This window comes from Trachymyrmex septentrionalis, unplaced genomic scaffold (genome assembly GCF_001594115.1).
Source record: "Trachymyrmex septentrionalis isolate Tsep2-gDNA-1 unplaced genomic scaffold, Tsep1.0 scaffold65, whole genome shotgun sequence".
Classification (NCBI taxonomy): Eukaryota; Metazoa; Arthropoda; class Insecta; order Hymenoptera; family Formicidae; genus Trachymyrmex; species Trachymyrmex septentrionalis.
In genome coordinates, this window is record NW_017305832.1 from 147912 (window position 1) to 159767 (window position 11856).

Consider the following 11856-nt stretch of genomic DNA (forward strand, 5'->3'; position numbering starts at 1 on the left):
ACAAAACAAAAAAACATGAATAAACATTTCAAGAATTTTAAGCACGATCGTATATACATCAAATATGATAAAGAAAGTCAAGAACGATCAAATTAGGATATTTCAAATAATACGTGCTTAAAATTCTTAAAATGTTTGTACATACGCGGCCATACAACGCGCATGGAAGCAGCTCATTTTCTTTACTTATTTTCACTTTTTTAGAAACATCTCTTTTCCTCACTTTTCTGTACAAAACTCACTTTCCTCACTTTTTTTCTGTAGAAATAAATATCAACAGTAAAATTGAAGGAGAGAATAAGAAATCATTCAGAACGACAACCGCTCACTGAGCGTTTATTGACCTTATGATGTAAAAATACAAAGTGTAGCATTGCGCATAATGGCGATAGCAATACTGGAAAAAATCAAATTTTGCCCAAAATTCACTCTCCTACTATGGCTGTGTTCCAAAATTGATTGCCAGTACTGAAAATCTATAGTGCATGTGATGTATACTGTAGATTTTCAGTACTGGCAGTAAATTTTTGGAACACAGCCTGTGCATCCATCTCTGTGACACAAGACGACTCATGCTTAAGTGTGTGGCTACTTGTCGCGCTAGGCTGACAAGTAATCGATTGATGGCGTTGATCGCGATGTCGTACCCAATGAGAAATGATAATGGACTCGACATCGAATCGACGTCGATTCGACATTGATTTTATTGTCATTTCTCACGGGATAAACCGTCTCTGATTTGGCATCTCTGGTGTAAACAACTCAAGCGCAATTATTACGGTCTGCTTAATCAGAATGTAAATAAAAACTGGATATTATTCTACGATATAAGTTACAAACAGTTATAAGTTTCTTAAATATTAAATTTTTAATAATAATTAATTATAATTTGTACGAATATTAAGGTATAGAGGTTATAATAAAGGGTGTCCCAAAATTATATAACGCAAGATTTGAATTAAATAGAAAACATAGTTTTTAGTCTTTTGATTGTTATTTTTTTATTGAATCATAAAGTACATAGGATAGGGTTATTTGTGGAATAACACATCGGGCAAATGGCCTTCACGGCTTTGCATGCACATACGCACTCGTTTGTCGAAATTTTCCATGATCATTTTGCATAAATGTGGCTGAATTTCGTTGATGCAGCGTTGAATCTCCTCCTTTAATGCACGGGTGGTTGTGGGCTTGTTGACATAGACCTGTGATTTCAAATAACCCCATAAAAAGAAATCTAATGGTGTTAAATCACACGATCTAGGGGGCGATTTTGGCGATTAACAAAGCCATCAAGGTGAAAATGTGCTTCATCGCTTAGGATGATTTTGCTCGAAAAATCAGCATCCATTTGTTGATGTTCAATAATCCATTTTCACGCTCCATTTTCACTAACCCTAAACTGTCAGCTGTTAAATTGTTTTTTTTTTTGGGGTTGCCAACACTTTACTGCACAAATGGCGGCAAATTCAAATCTTGCGTTAATTTTGGGACACCCTTTAATTATAAAATATTTTAGCACTAAAATCTGCTTTGACCGAAATAGACTTTCCATTCACTAATGTAATAGAGGTTATGTTTATGCAGTACTGTCTTTGAATTCTGTGAAAATGTTTTTATTTTTGTTATTATCAGGATTAAACATTGTACAGTAATAGAGAGAAGAATGATCTCTGAGAAGAGGATAGATAAAAATCCAAAACGTACTATTCGTGCAGAATGGTTATCAAGGATTGATGCGCTTGGTCATCAAATTAAATCGTGGGAAAGAAAAGTTGAATCTTCAATCTTATTCAGTGAAATCTATAATATGAGCCGCATTCATTGCAATTAAAAGATATTAGGCTATTTTTCAGCATGTAGCTTTTGCAAAGCATAAACACAATACAGATATTAAATTAATAATACTAGTTAATTACATCTCGATTTGATATTACATGCAGTAAAATTGATAAACTTTAAGAACTAAGTATTCAACCAGTTTCAAGCTAGCAGCTTTTCAAGTTCAAGTTTTTTTTGCCAGTTCGACACAATCTATTGTAGTATAAAATAGAATTTGTGTACATCACATGAAAAAGGAATTGTTGCAGAATTATTTTGGACCATGAAATGTGTACCATGATTTTGAGCAATTATTCTTCGTTATCATGTGAAGGAATTACAAATTTGTTTAGAGCTATATTCAGCACAGGTGTTCCTGGCACATTTTCACTTTCAGTAAGAAAAAAGTTGAATATTTGCAAACTGATTGCTTGGGTCCTTATTTTCTATTATAAATTAGTAAGTGAAGACGCACAGAAAGGCTCATTTGTGCTTTGTTATGATGAAATAACTAAATCAGAAGGAATGAAAGTGTGACAAATTTCAATACGATTTTTAGAAATTTTAAATGAAACGAAATCAGAATTTTTTAATGAAATAATCTTTTGTCATTTTCAAACATTTTTCTTAGGACATGCTACTGCTGAAATTTTAAAAGACTGTATATTTAATGTTTAAAAAAACAGTAATCTTCTCTCTGTGTAAAATTTTAATGGGACTGATAGATATAGAAACGTGCAATTTACATATAATCCATAATTCTTTTCAGAAAGCATTAGATTCTTTGGGATGTGATGTAGGTTCCTTTTTGATTCACGTCTAAAATTAGTTTTATGATTGGCCTAGCAGATTAGAAGATTATAGAGATATCCGAAGAAAGCTAAATGTTCTTCAACATAATTTTTTGAAACATATTCTTTCAAGATGGCTATCCGTGTGTGCTCCCGGTAAAAGAATTTTAGAACAGTGGCCTGCTCTTTGTGAATATTTTCTAAAGTTCATTCCACGTAAAATGCCTTTTACTCAATCATCACAAATGAAGAAATACTCTAAAATTAAGAATTATTTAAAATCTCCCATAATGAGAGCAGAAATTGCGTTTGTAATTGACAGTGCCAGTATTTTTGAAAAATTGTCTCATTTATTTCAAAAGGAAGAGCCTTCAAAAGGATGATTCAAATACTATACTCTGAAATGAAAGATTTATAGCAGATACTTTAACAGGCAGATTTTGCAAAAAGGAGACTTTACACCAAATGTATAACTGTAGAATTTACTTTTAACTAAAGATGTTAGATGTGAAAATTTAGTTGAAAATGAACTCTCTTCTCAAGATATTAAAGAAGTTAACATCCTCAATTTTCAAAAATTGACACGAGATCATTATAAAGCGGCAACAATATATTTACTTAAGGAATCTATTCTAAGTTCATCAACGTTCAGCAAAGCATTTTTATTGTCTTCTTCTTTCAAAAATCAAGAAAAATAGAAGTTTCCTAAGCGCAGAGAAAGTAGTAAAAATGTTTTCTCTAAATCAAATTTTAATAAATACATTCTTAGATGAATAGAAGATTCTTCAAAGAGAGGATCTTCCTGTATGGGACAATGGCCGAATAGATCATTACTGGAAACAAATTTTTGATCTAAAAAATAAACCAAAATATCCAAATATTCAGAAAATTATGAAGACTGCTCTACCTCTAGCTCATGATAGTTCTAGTAGATATTGAAAAGAATTTTTCAATCTCAATCCGTGTTTTGACAGATGATAAATCTAGAATGATGGAGAGAACTCTTAATGCCAAATTAAATATCAAGACTGGTTTGAAGTATTTTAATGGTAAACCTGAAATGGTGCCAATGATCAAAGATTTAATAATCTCTGCTAGATTTGCACACAGCAAACATCAGGAATACTCGGAAGAAAAGAAAAAAGAAGATAGAAAGACAATGAAGAAGAAGCACGGAAAACATTAGAACTTCTAAAAAAATAAATATAGCTAGATAAAAGCTTGAGAAGAAAGTAAAAGAAGTCAAAAAAACTGAGGCGCAAGAAGAAGCAGCAAGACTCACTTCTTCAAGAGGCAAGAAAAAGACTGAAAAAAAGCATTAGATAGTAAAGACATATATGAGGCTAAGATAACATATGGAATTCTTGAGGGTGCGGTGTCAATTAGAGAGCAATCATAATCATCTGAAGTTGAGCCGCTTCAAAAGAAACTCGATAATAAGAAATCATGTTTGATAATTTCTTTGCATAGCAAAAGAAAATAGAAAATAATGATAACGATTATGTCGTTATTATTTTATATTTCCTTTTTTATGGCATACAATGAAGAACTATGTGATTTAATTTAAAATAAATTAATTAGATCTACTTTAATGGAAAAATCCTTAATTTGTTTCTATTTTGAAAATTTATTTTTTAAAAATATCTTAATATATTTCTTGAAATATAGTGCAATGTAGCTTAAATTTTTTTTTTTTTAATGTGTTTGAAAAAGTCTAATTTCTGTTTGCAATGAAAGAGTTTTTATTATTAACTTGAATATTTATTATGCCATTTATCTAAAATTTAATTTGAATTACATTACATAATAAAAAAAATTTTTAAATTAGCATTTTTAACTTCATAGAAAATGTAAGATGTAATTTAAATACAAATAGCATGTCACAGGTAAACTAATTTTTGATAAATTCTTAGGAACATTCATTTTTTACTTTCAGGGAAAGACTCACCTTTTTTTTAATCAATTCACTATTTTCTCACTTTTATCACTACTTTTGATACTTATCGGTAACTCCGGCAAATACGCCACGCTGAGATTTACGCCGCAGAAATCAGAAAAAAATAGAAGGAGTGAAGGTAATCCCTCAAGGTTTTCCCGCAATTACTCTGTTACATGCCTTTATGTTATATTAGTATAATGTTAACGATTTCAGTTTCTTTTTAATATTAATAAAATTATTGTGAGTTGAATCGATTTGTCACTGTGTTAAGTAGCACCATCATAAATTATAATCTATATAAAATAATTACTGCAGGATGTGCAAAAGACTTAATGGTTATTTCATGATACATGAGTGTAGAGGAATAGTAAAGCATGTCGTATAACAAAATACAAATATTTTGCTCTTGTATTCTTTGTTTAGTTTGTTGTCTTACATATCCCACTTGTTTGGACGGCATTTTCAGCGGGCGGAATTTATGCCCAAAGCATACAAAGCGTGTAGATTGAAGTCAGTGCACTAAATGCATTACATGAAATATGTAACCTTATGTCATAACACTTGTAATACATGTGGGAAGATTGTATTATTATTTATTACTTCATGTACATATTTATCATTCTTGTTCCTTAATAAAACTTTAAACGCATTTCATAAGTTATTGTATCATTTTATTTATATACATTATTTGTAAATTTTTTATGAGCGTTTATACCCCCTTTCCCTCTATGAGTAACCATATATCCCCTATGGGATATACAGCAAAAATGCAAAGGTTTAAAAACGTTCATTTTTGAATACAAAATATAAATATTTCAGATTTCTAATATTTTTTTATAATAGTAGACAGTAGTACAAAGTTTTTACTGATATAATTCGTTTACTTTAAATATAGTAAATAATACTTAATAAATTAAGTTTTTAATAGGCGTATATATCGGAGTTACCCTATATTCGCTCCCATACCTGAACGTATTCTCTCTATACATATCAGTTATTGCGAAGAATATTTCCGAAGCCTCAATAGTCGAGCTAACTAAGACACTTCCCGGAAAGTTAAGAGGTTTCAGGTTTGAATCCTGGCTGAGGTATTGTAATATTTTTCGCAATAAGTTTCTTACTTTTTTTCTGTCTATTCTAATGTAGGAGAGGGATTTATTAGCGTTTTAGAATGATTGTGTTGAAACCGAAAGTTTTTCGGCTCTCAATCATATCTGAAATAAATTAATTTAATATAAGAATATATAATGTATTATTTGAAACATTCTAATTTGACCAAAATATGAATACATTACACGTGTACTTGCATATTGAAATTAATTCACGAATATACGTGCTTTTCAAACCATGTGTATTTCGATATGTACTTGACTATTTTAGTATACCCGTGTATTAAAAATTACACCTATTGAAACACGGATATATTAATTACACATTTAGTTCCAATACACGTTTAAAATGATCTCTAATTTATATCCCATGTTTATAGTCTTTCGAATTGTGCGCCGAATTAGAAACGCAACTAAATTACTGTAGTAATATCACAAAAAAATTGAATAATATAATTTAATAATTGATGCTTAATTGGCATCATTTTAAGAAGATACCTTGAAAATCTGAATATTTATTGCATAAAATATTATCTCGGGAGTCAAACCCAGATCTCTAACATTCTGTACGAGCGTCCTAAGTCTTTAAACCACCGAAGCCTTAATAATATTTTTCGTAATAACTGATATATAAGAATATACACACCTTTTGAGAAACGTACAAACCATTATGTACAAACGTGGTACATAAATTCATATGAAATTATTTAAAGCACTCAAGATCCAGTTTTGACTGGTAGTTATTCAGAAAATGATCCTGAACAACATTCAAAAGATTTTAGTCGTTGGTCGGGCATCTTGCGTAATGCTAATGCCTGCGGCATTGTAACTTTTGAGCTCTATAACTCAAAAAGTACTCAATGAAAAATAATTTTATTATACAATAGTATTTCGAAAAGCTCTCGACATCGGTTATTAGTACTAAAAAGTTGAGTATCCTGTTTAAAAAAATCGACGTCACCTAAGGTCAAACCGATAAGATCAGTAAGTAGATCTTTTTAAACCCTACAACTTTTATTTGAATACTTTTACGATTGGATCTTATCTTGCGAAGATAAAAGAGGCGTATGGATGGTCTGAAACATCCGGTATATTATATATATTTATATATAGGATATATATGTATACACACAGGCTATTTGAAAATTAGCGATAAGTCTTTCGCACAGGGTGGTCAGAGTGAACTAAACTGAGAAGAAAAGTTCTATCATTGTACAATTGTCGCAATGGTTGACGAGTTATTAGCTTATGAAAATAGCCAAATTTGTTCAGCTTACCGCCAAATGCAAACGCATGACAGAATAGTACTCGCTCCGCGCGGCGAGGCGCGCGCGTCCGCCGTCGCTAGGCATGTTGTTTATAAGTGACAATTGCTGTCGCTAAACATTACATGCCTTGCGACAGCGAACGCGCGTCACCGCGTTGAGCAGTCCTATTCTATCGCGCGCTTGTACTTGGCATTTGGCGGTGGGCTGGGCGAATTTGGCTACTTTCATAAATTAATAACTCGTTACCATTGCGACAATTGTAAAATGGTAGAGGATTTTTCTTCTCAGTTTAGTCCATTCTCTGCCTCTGTGCGAAAGACTAATTTCCAAACAGCCTGTATATTTATGTATACTTATACAGTGTGGAAATTAATGATAAGTCTTTTGCACAGGGGCAGAATGGATTAAACTGACAAGAAAAGTCTTCTACCATTTTACGATTTTTGTTAATAAGATATTAATTGCTAAAAATTGCCGAAAATTGGTTTTCAATAATTTTTTACTTAAATACTATCAACTTTATTAAAAAAAAAACTGTAATAGACAAAAATTGTTTATTTTCTTCTCATAAAATTCTGAGAATTTTTTCAGAATTTTTTCAGAATTTTTTAATACTGTATTTTCTCATGTTGGTAAAAATAAGAAAATGCAGTCCTAAAAAGTTGATAAAAAATTCTGAAAAAATTCTTAGAGTTCTATGAGAAGAAAATAAACAATTTTTGTCTCTTGCAGTTTTTCTGTAAAGTTGATAGTATTTGAGTAAAAAATTATTGAAGACCAATTTTCGATCATTTTTAGCAATTGATATCTTATTAACTATTGCCAATCGTAAAATGGTAGAGGACTTTTCTTCTCAGTTTAGTCTGTTCTGCCCCTATGTGAAAGATTTATCATTTTCCAAATATCCTATACGAGTATATATACCAAATATGGGTGATTTTTTGGAAAACCGACATCTCGCCCTATAATCTTCAGTATTGTTTATACTGAAGATTGTTTATACGCGAAAGTGTTCTTTAGAAAAATATAACGACCTATATTTTTTTATTTTTCTTTAAAGCGAATCGTTTAGTGTGGCGGTATTATATATTGTAATTTCTCAACATTTTAAAAACATCAATTTTGTCGGTTTTTTTTACCCCATAGTAAATATTTAAAAAAATATTAACGTAATAGTTTCCTATGTAAAAAAAATTCTCTACTTTTCAATAAAAATAGTCTCGATTGATTTAAATTTCATAAAAGCAATGAAGTCATAAATTTTCAAAAAAACGCGTTTTTCTTTATGATCTTAGGCATTTACATTAAAATAAATATTTTTTTTAGGGAGCTGAGAATTTTTTACATAAGAAACTCCTTCATTTAAGTTGGAAATCAATTTAGTTCAATTGCAATAAAATAATTTAATCAAAAGTAGTAAAAAAATTTATGATATATATGTTGTATTAAATGTTATTTGTTACAAAATTAATAATTGGTCACATATTGATGTACAGAATTTTTAATTATTTCTTTTAATTATTTATCTTGATTTTAAGAGCTTTGCTAGATGTTGAGATAACTTTCGCTTCAGTAAATCATAATTGATTAATTATAATCATATGATAACCTGAGTTCCTCTAACTGCTCGAGACAATCGGTATTTAAAAATTTCATTGTTTTATTATACATATCATTGTCCAGGTAAATAAAATCGACATTGTTGATAGATTGAGATGCCCATTGATATGATTGGAAAACTGATAATATTTCCTCAAGTGTTTCTAGTTGCAAATTTGCTCGATATGCGAAACGTTTTACAATATCAGCCAAACCACCACATACATCTTTTCTGTGAGCAATTGCAAAGAAATACCATTCAGAAATACCTTCAATTTGAAAGTCGTTCAATTTGAAATGTTCAATTATACTTATAAACACCTTCTTGTTTTTAGAATATTGAAGTGCATCATAAAAAAAATAATAAAGTTTGATTATTTGGCTGAATTTGTTTTTTAAACATCTGATAAATCCATCACATACGAGTATACCCTTTCCGTGAGCAGTTGCAAAGAAATGCCATTCAGTTTCAATTTGAAAGTCATCGAAATGTTTGGTTAAATTTACCATATAAACGCCTTCTTGTTTTTAAAATGTCGAGGTGCACCATCAGAAAATCATAAAGTTTGATTATGTTGAATTTGTTTTTTAAATATCTGATAAACTCTTTTTGCATCATGTAGACTGAGACTGAATCGTGTTTAAGATAATTTGTTATCGTTACATAACTACGATGTAATGAATCATTTTCCCGATAATAAAGTATGATTGAAAACAGAATGGCCTGGTCGTTGTTCCAGTTAAACGTTTGCGCGTGATAACAGATTGTCTTAAACACGATTCAGTCTCAGTCTACATGAAAAAGAATTTATAGATATTTAAAAAACAAATTTAACATAATCAAATTTTATTATTTTCTGATGGTGCATCTCAACATTTTAAAAACAAGAAGGCGTTTATAAATTTAACCAAACATTTCGACTTTCAAATTGAAACTGAATGGCATTTCTTTGCAACTGCTCACAGGGTACATGTGAAAGGGTACATGTGATGATTAGGCTGGTATTGTAAAATGTCTCGCATATCGAGCAAGTTTGCAACTAGGAATACGTGAGGAAATTTGATCAGCTTTCCACTCAATTATATCAGTGGGCATCTTAATCTATCAATAATAAATAACACAATTAATCCTAGTATGGTATTTATGGGTTCGACGATTTTATTGCTATAACTTTTTTATAATTTGAAAACCCGCATTGAGGCTGAAAAAAAGCTTTAACTGTCCATAGATGTGATAAGCCTGCAATGGTTTTTTTTGCGTTGTTCTCGATGTGAGATGCACAAAAGTTCAAAGAGAGTACTTGGAACTCATATGTGATTAGCTCGTAAGTTTTCGGCATTCTGGGTACCTCTTTATTTTTTATTAAATATATGTTTACTGAGTTTCGTATAGTATAAAAGTAAGTACACGAAAATGTAGAAAAAAATTATATTTTAATATAATGAATAATAGAAATTTTATAATTTCTGTCAGTCTTCGGAAAAATATGTAGATCCTTCAAAAATGTCGATTTTCGATAGTTCAAATAATTATATTTTTTTGAGCGATTTATATCGTACTATTTTTTTTTTGTTAGTCCAAAGGGTCAACTAAAAAAATTCTATGAGTTTTTGCTTGAACATGAAATTTAAAAATTTGAGAATTTTTTATCTAAAGTAATCATTTTTTTGCGAATTTTTCCAATAAAATTTCTTTGAGACGTTATAATTAATTGAAAATAAAATATTATTTATTTAATACATATTTATTTGTCTTTTGTCTGATTTTGAGATATATAAATATAAATTTCACACGTTTTTGAGCTAAAAAATACGTATTCAGTCCAGAGGTATAACGTGACAAAGTTGCAGGGTTTCACAAACCCTAGTGTTAGCGGGAAAGTAACCAAAAATAACAATATCATACTAGGGTTAAGGACGATAAGAGTCAGTGCGGAAAACAGTGCGCAAATCAACTAAGTCCGCGCGATTTTAAATAAATTAATTAATATAATGTTATGAATGTTTCGTCTCTAGATTTGAGTCAGACTGAGCAAAGAGTATAATCAATTATAAAATAAATAAAAAATAATCAAAACAAAATATCCGCATAAATATACAATAAGTCAAAGGATTAAAATGAACACAACAATTTAAAGAATACATGAAAGATCGTAAAAAAGTCGAATTAGTATTGTATTTAGTATCATTATAAATTAGATGCTGCAGATTGCCGTCACAAAGAGAGATGAAACACCAACGCAATTTTCAAGTCAGTTGCTTGATTGGATGGAATAATTGCGTCACCAACTCCATTATGACAACAAATGTATCACAGTAATAAAATTAGGATCGTTAACAATAGAGTGAATAATATAAAATTTAGTCAAATATAATATAAAATAAATAGTCAAACGGTTAAATACAAATACAAACTTGAATTTGACCGTTTGATTTTGCTTATTTTGTATATACTTTGTATATGTATACTCATTTCGTATTATATGATACTTTTGCTTTTCTAACATCGGGATATATGTTTCAAAATCCTTACAGTGTCCTGTACGATTTAATATTGTTCCTAAACTGATTGTTCTATGTTTCCACGCGCAGTCTAACAAGGGAACACAAGTAAATCTCTCCGATTTAAATGAGCTTTTTAGTATGTTGTTCTATGGACAAAAATAGGAAACACGTATTTTTTTATACGTGCTGAGTCGCACGTTAAAGGTGAAATTCACTCTTAAAAAAAGTCGGTTTTTTTCATTCAAATTGAATATCGTCGAAATTGTACGAGATAGAAAAAAATTTGCACCCCCTTTACGTGCGCCTCAGTACGTATAAAAAAATACGTCTCCTATTTTTATCCATAGAACAACATACTAAAAGCTCATCTAAATCGGAGATGTTCACTTGTGTTTCCTTGTATTATGAAACAAAAAGAGTAGGGATGACGGTAAGCAAAATCGATCGAAATATGCAACCCGAGACTTCAGGTCTGATGTACAGGGAATTGAATTCATATATGTATAAGAAAAAAAAAATTTTTTTTTAATATTTGACACGCTACTTTTTTTATTATTCATATGTAGAATTAATTTATGGTTTTAAATACAATTTATATTAATATTAATTATATAACGCGTCGCATATTTTACAATTTTTGAAAACGTATATATGGTATCGATGGAATTTGATCCATCTTGAAATCTACGATTTCTGGTAACCTAACACTCTATATAATCGCACGCTCACTGAAAAAAATATTTATATGATTATACTGGATCTTTTGCGATTTTATATATATATATATTAGGTGTACAAAAAAGTTCTGAGCTTTTTTTTGTAAA

The 11856-nt window shown here is 30.0% G+C and overlaps 1 protein-coding gene across 1 annotated transcript in view; it reads left to right on the top strand.

Annotated features, from left to right (window-relative positions):
• The window catches only part of LOC108753112, a 102861-nt gene that overhangs the window by 73199 nt on the left and 17806 nt on the right, over positions 1 to 11856 (top strand). The gene's annotated exons all lie outside the window — the stretch shown is intronic.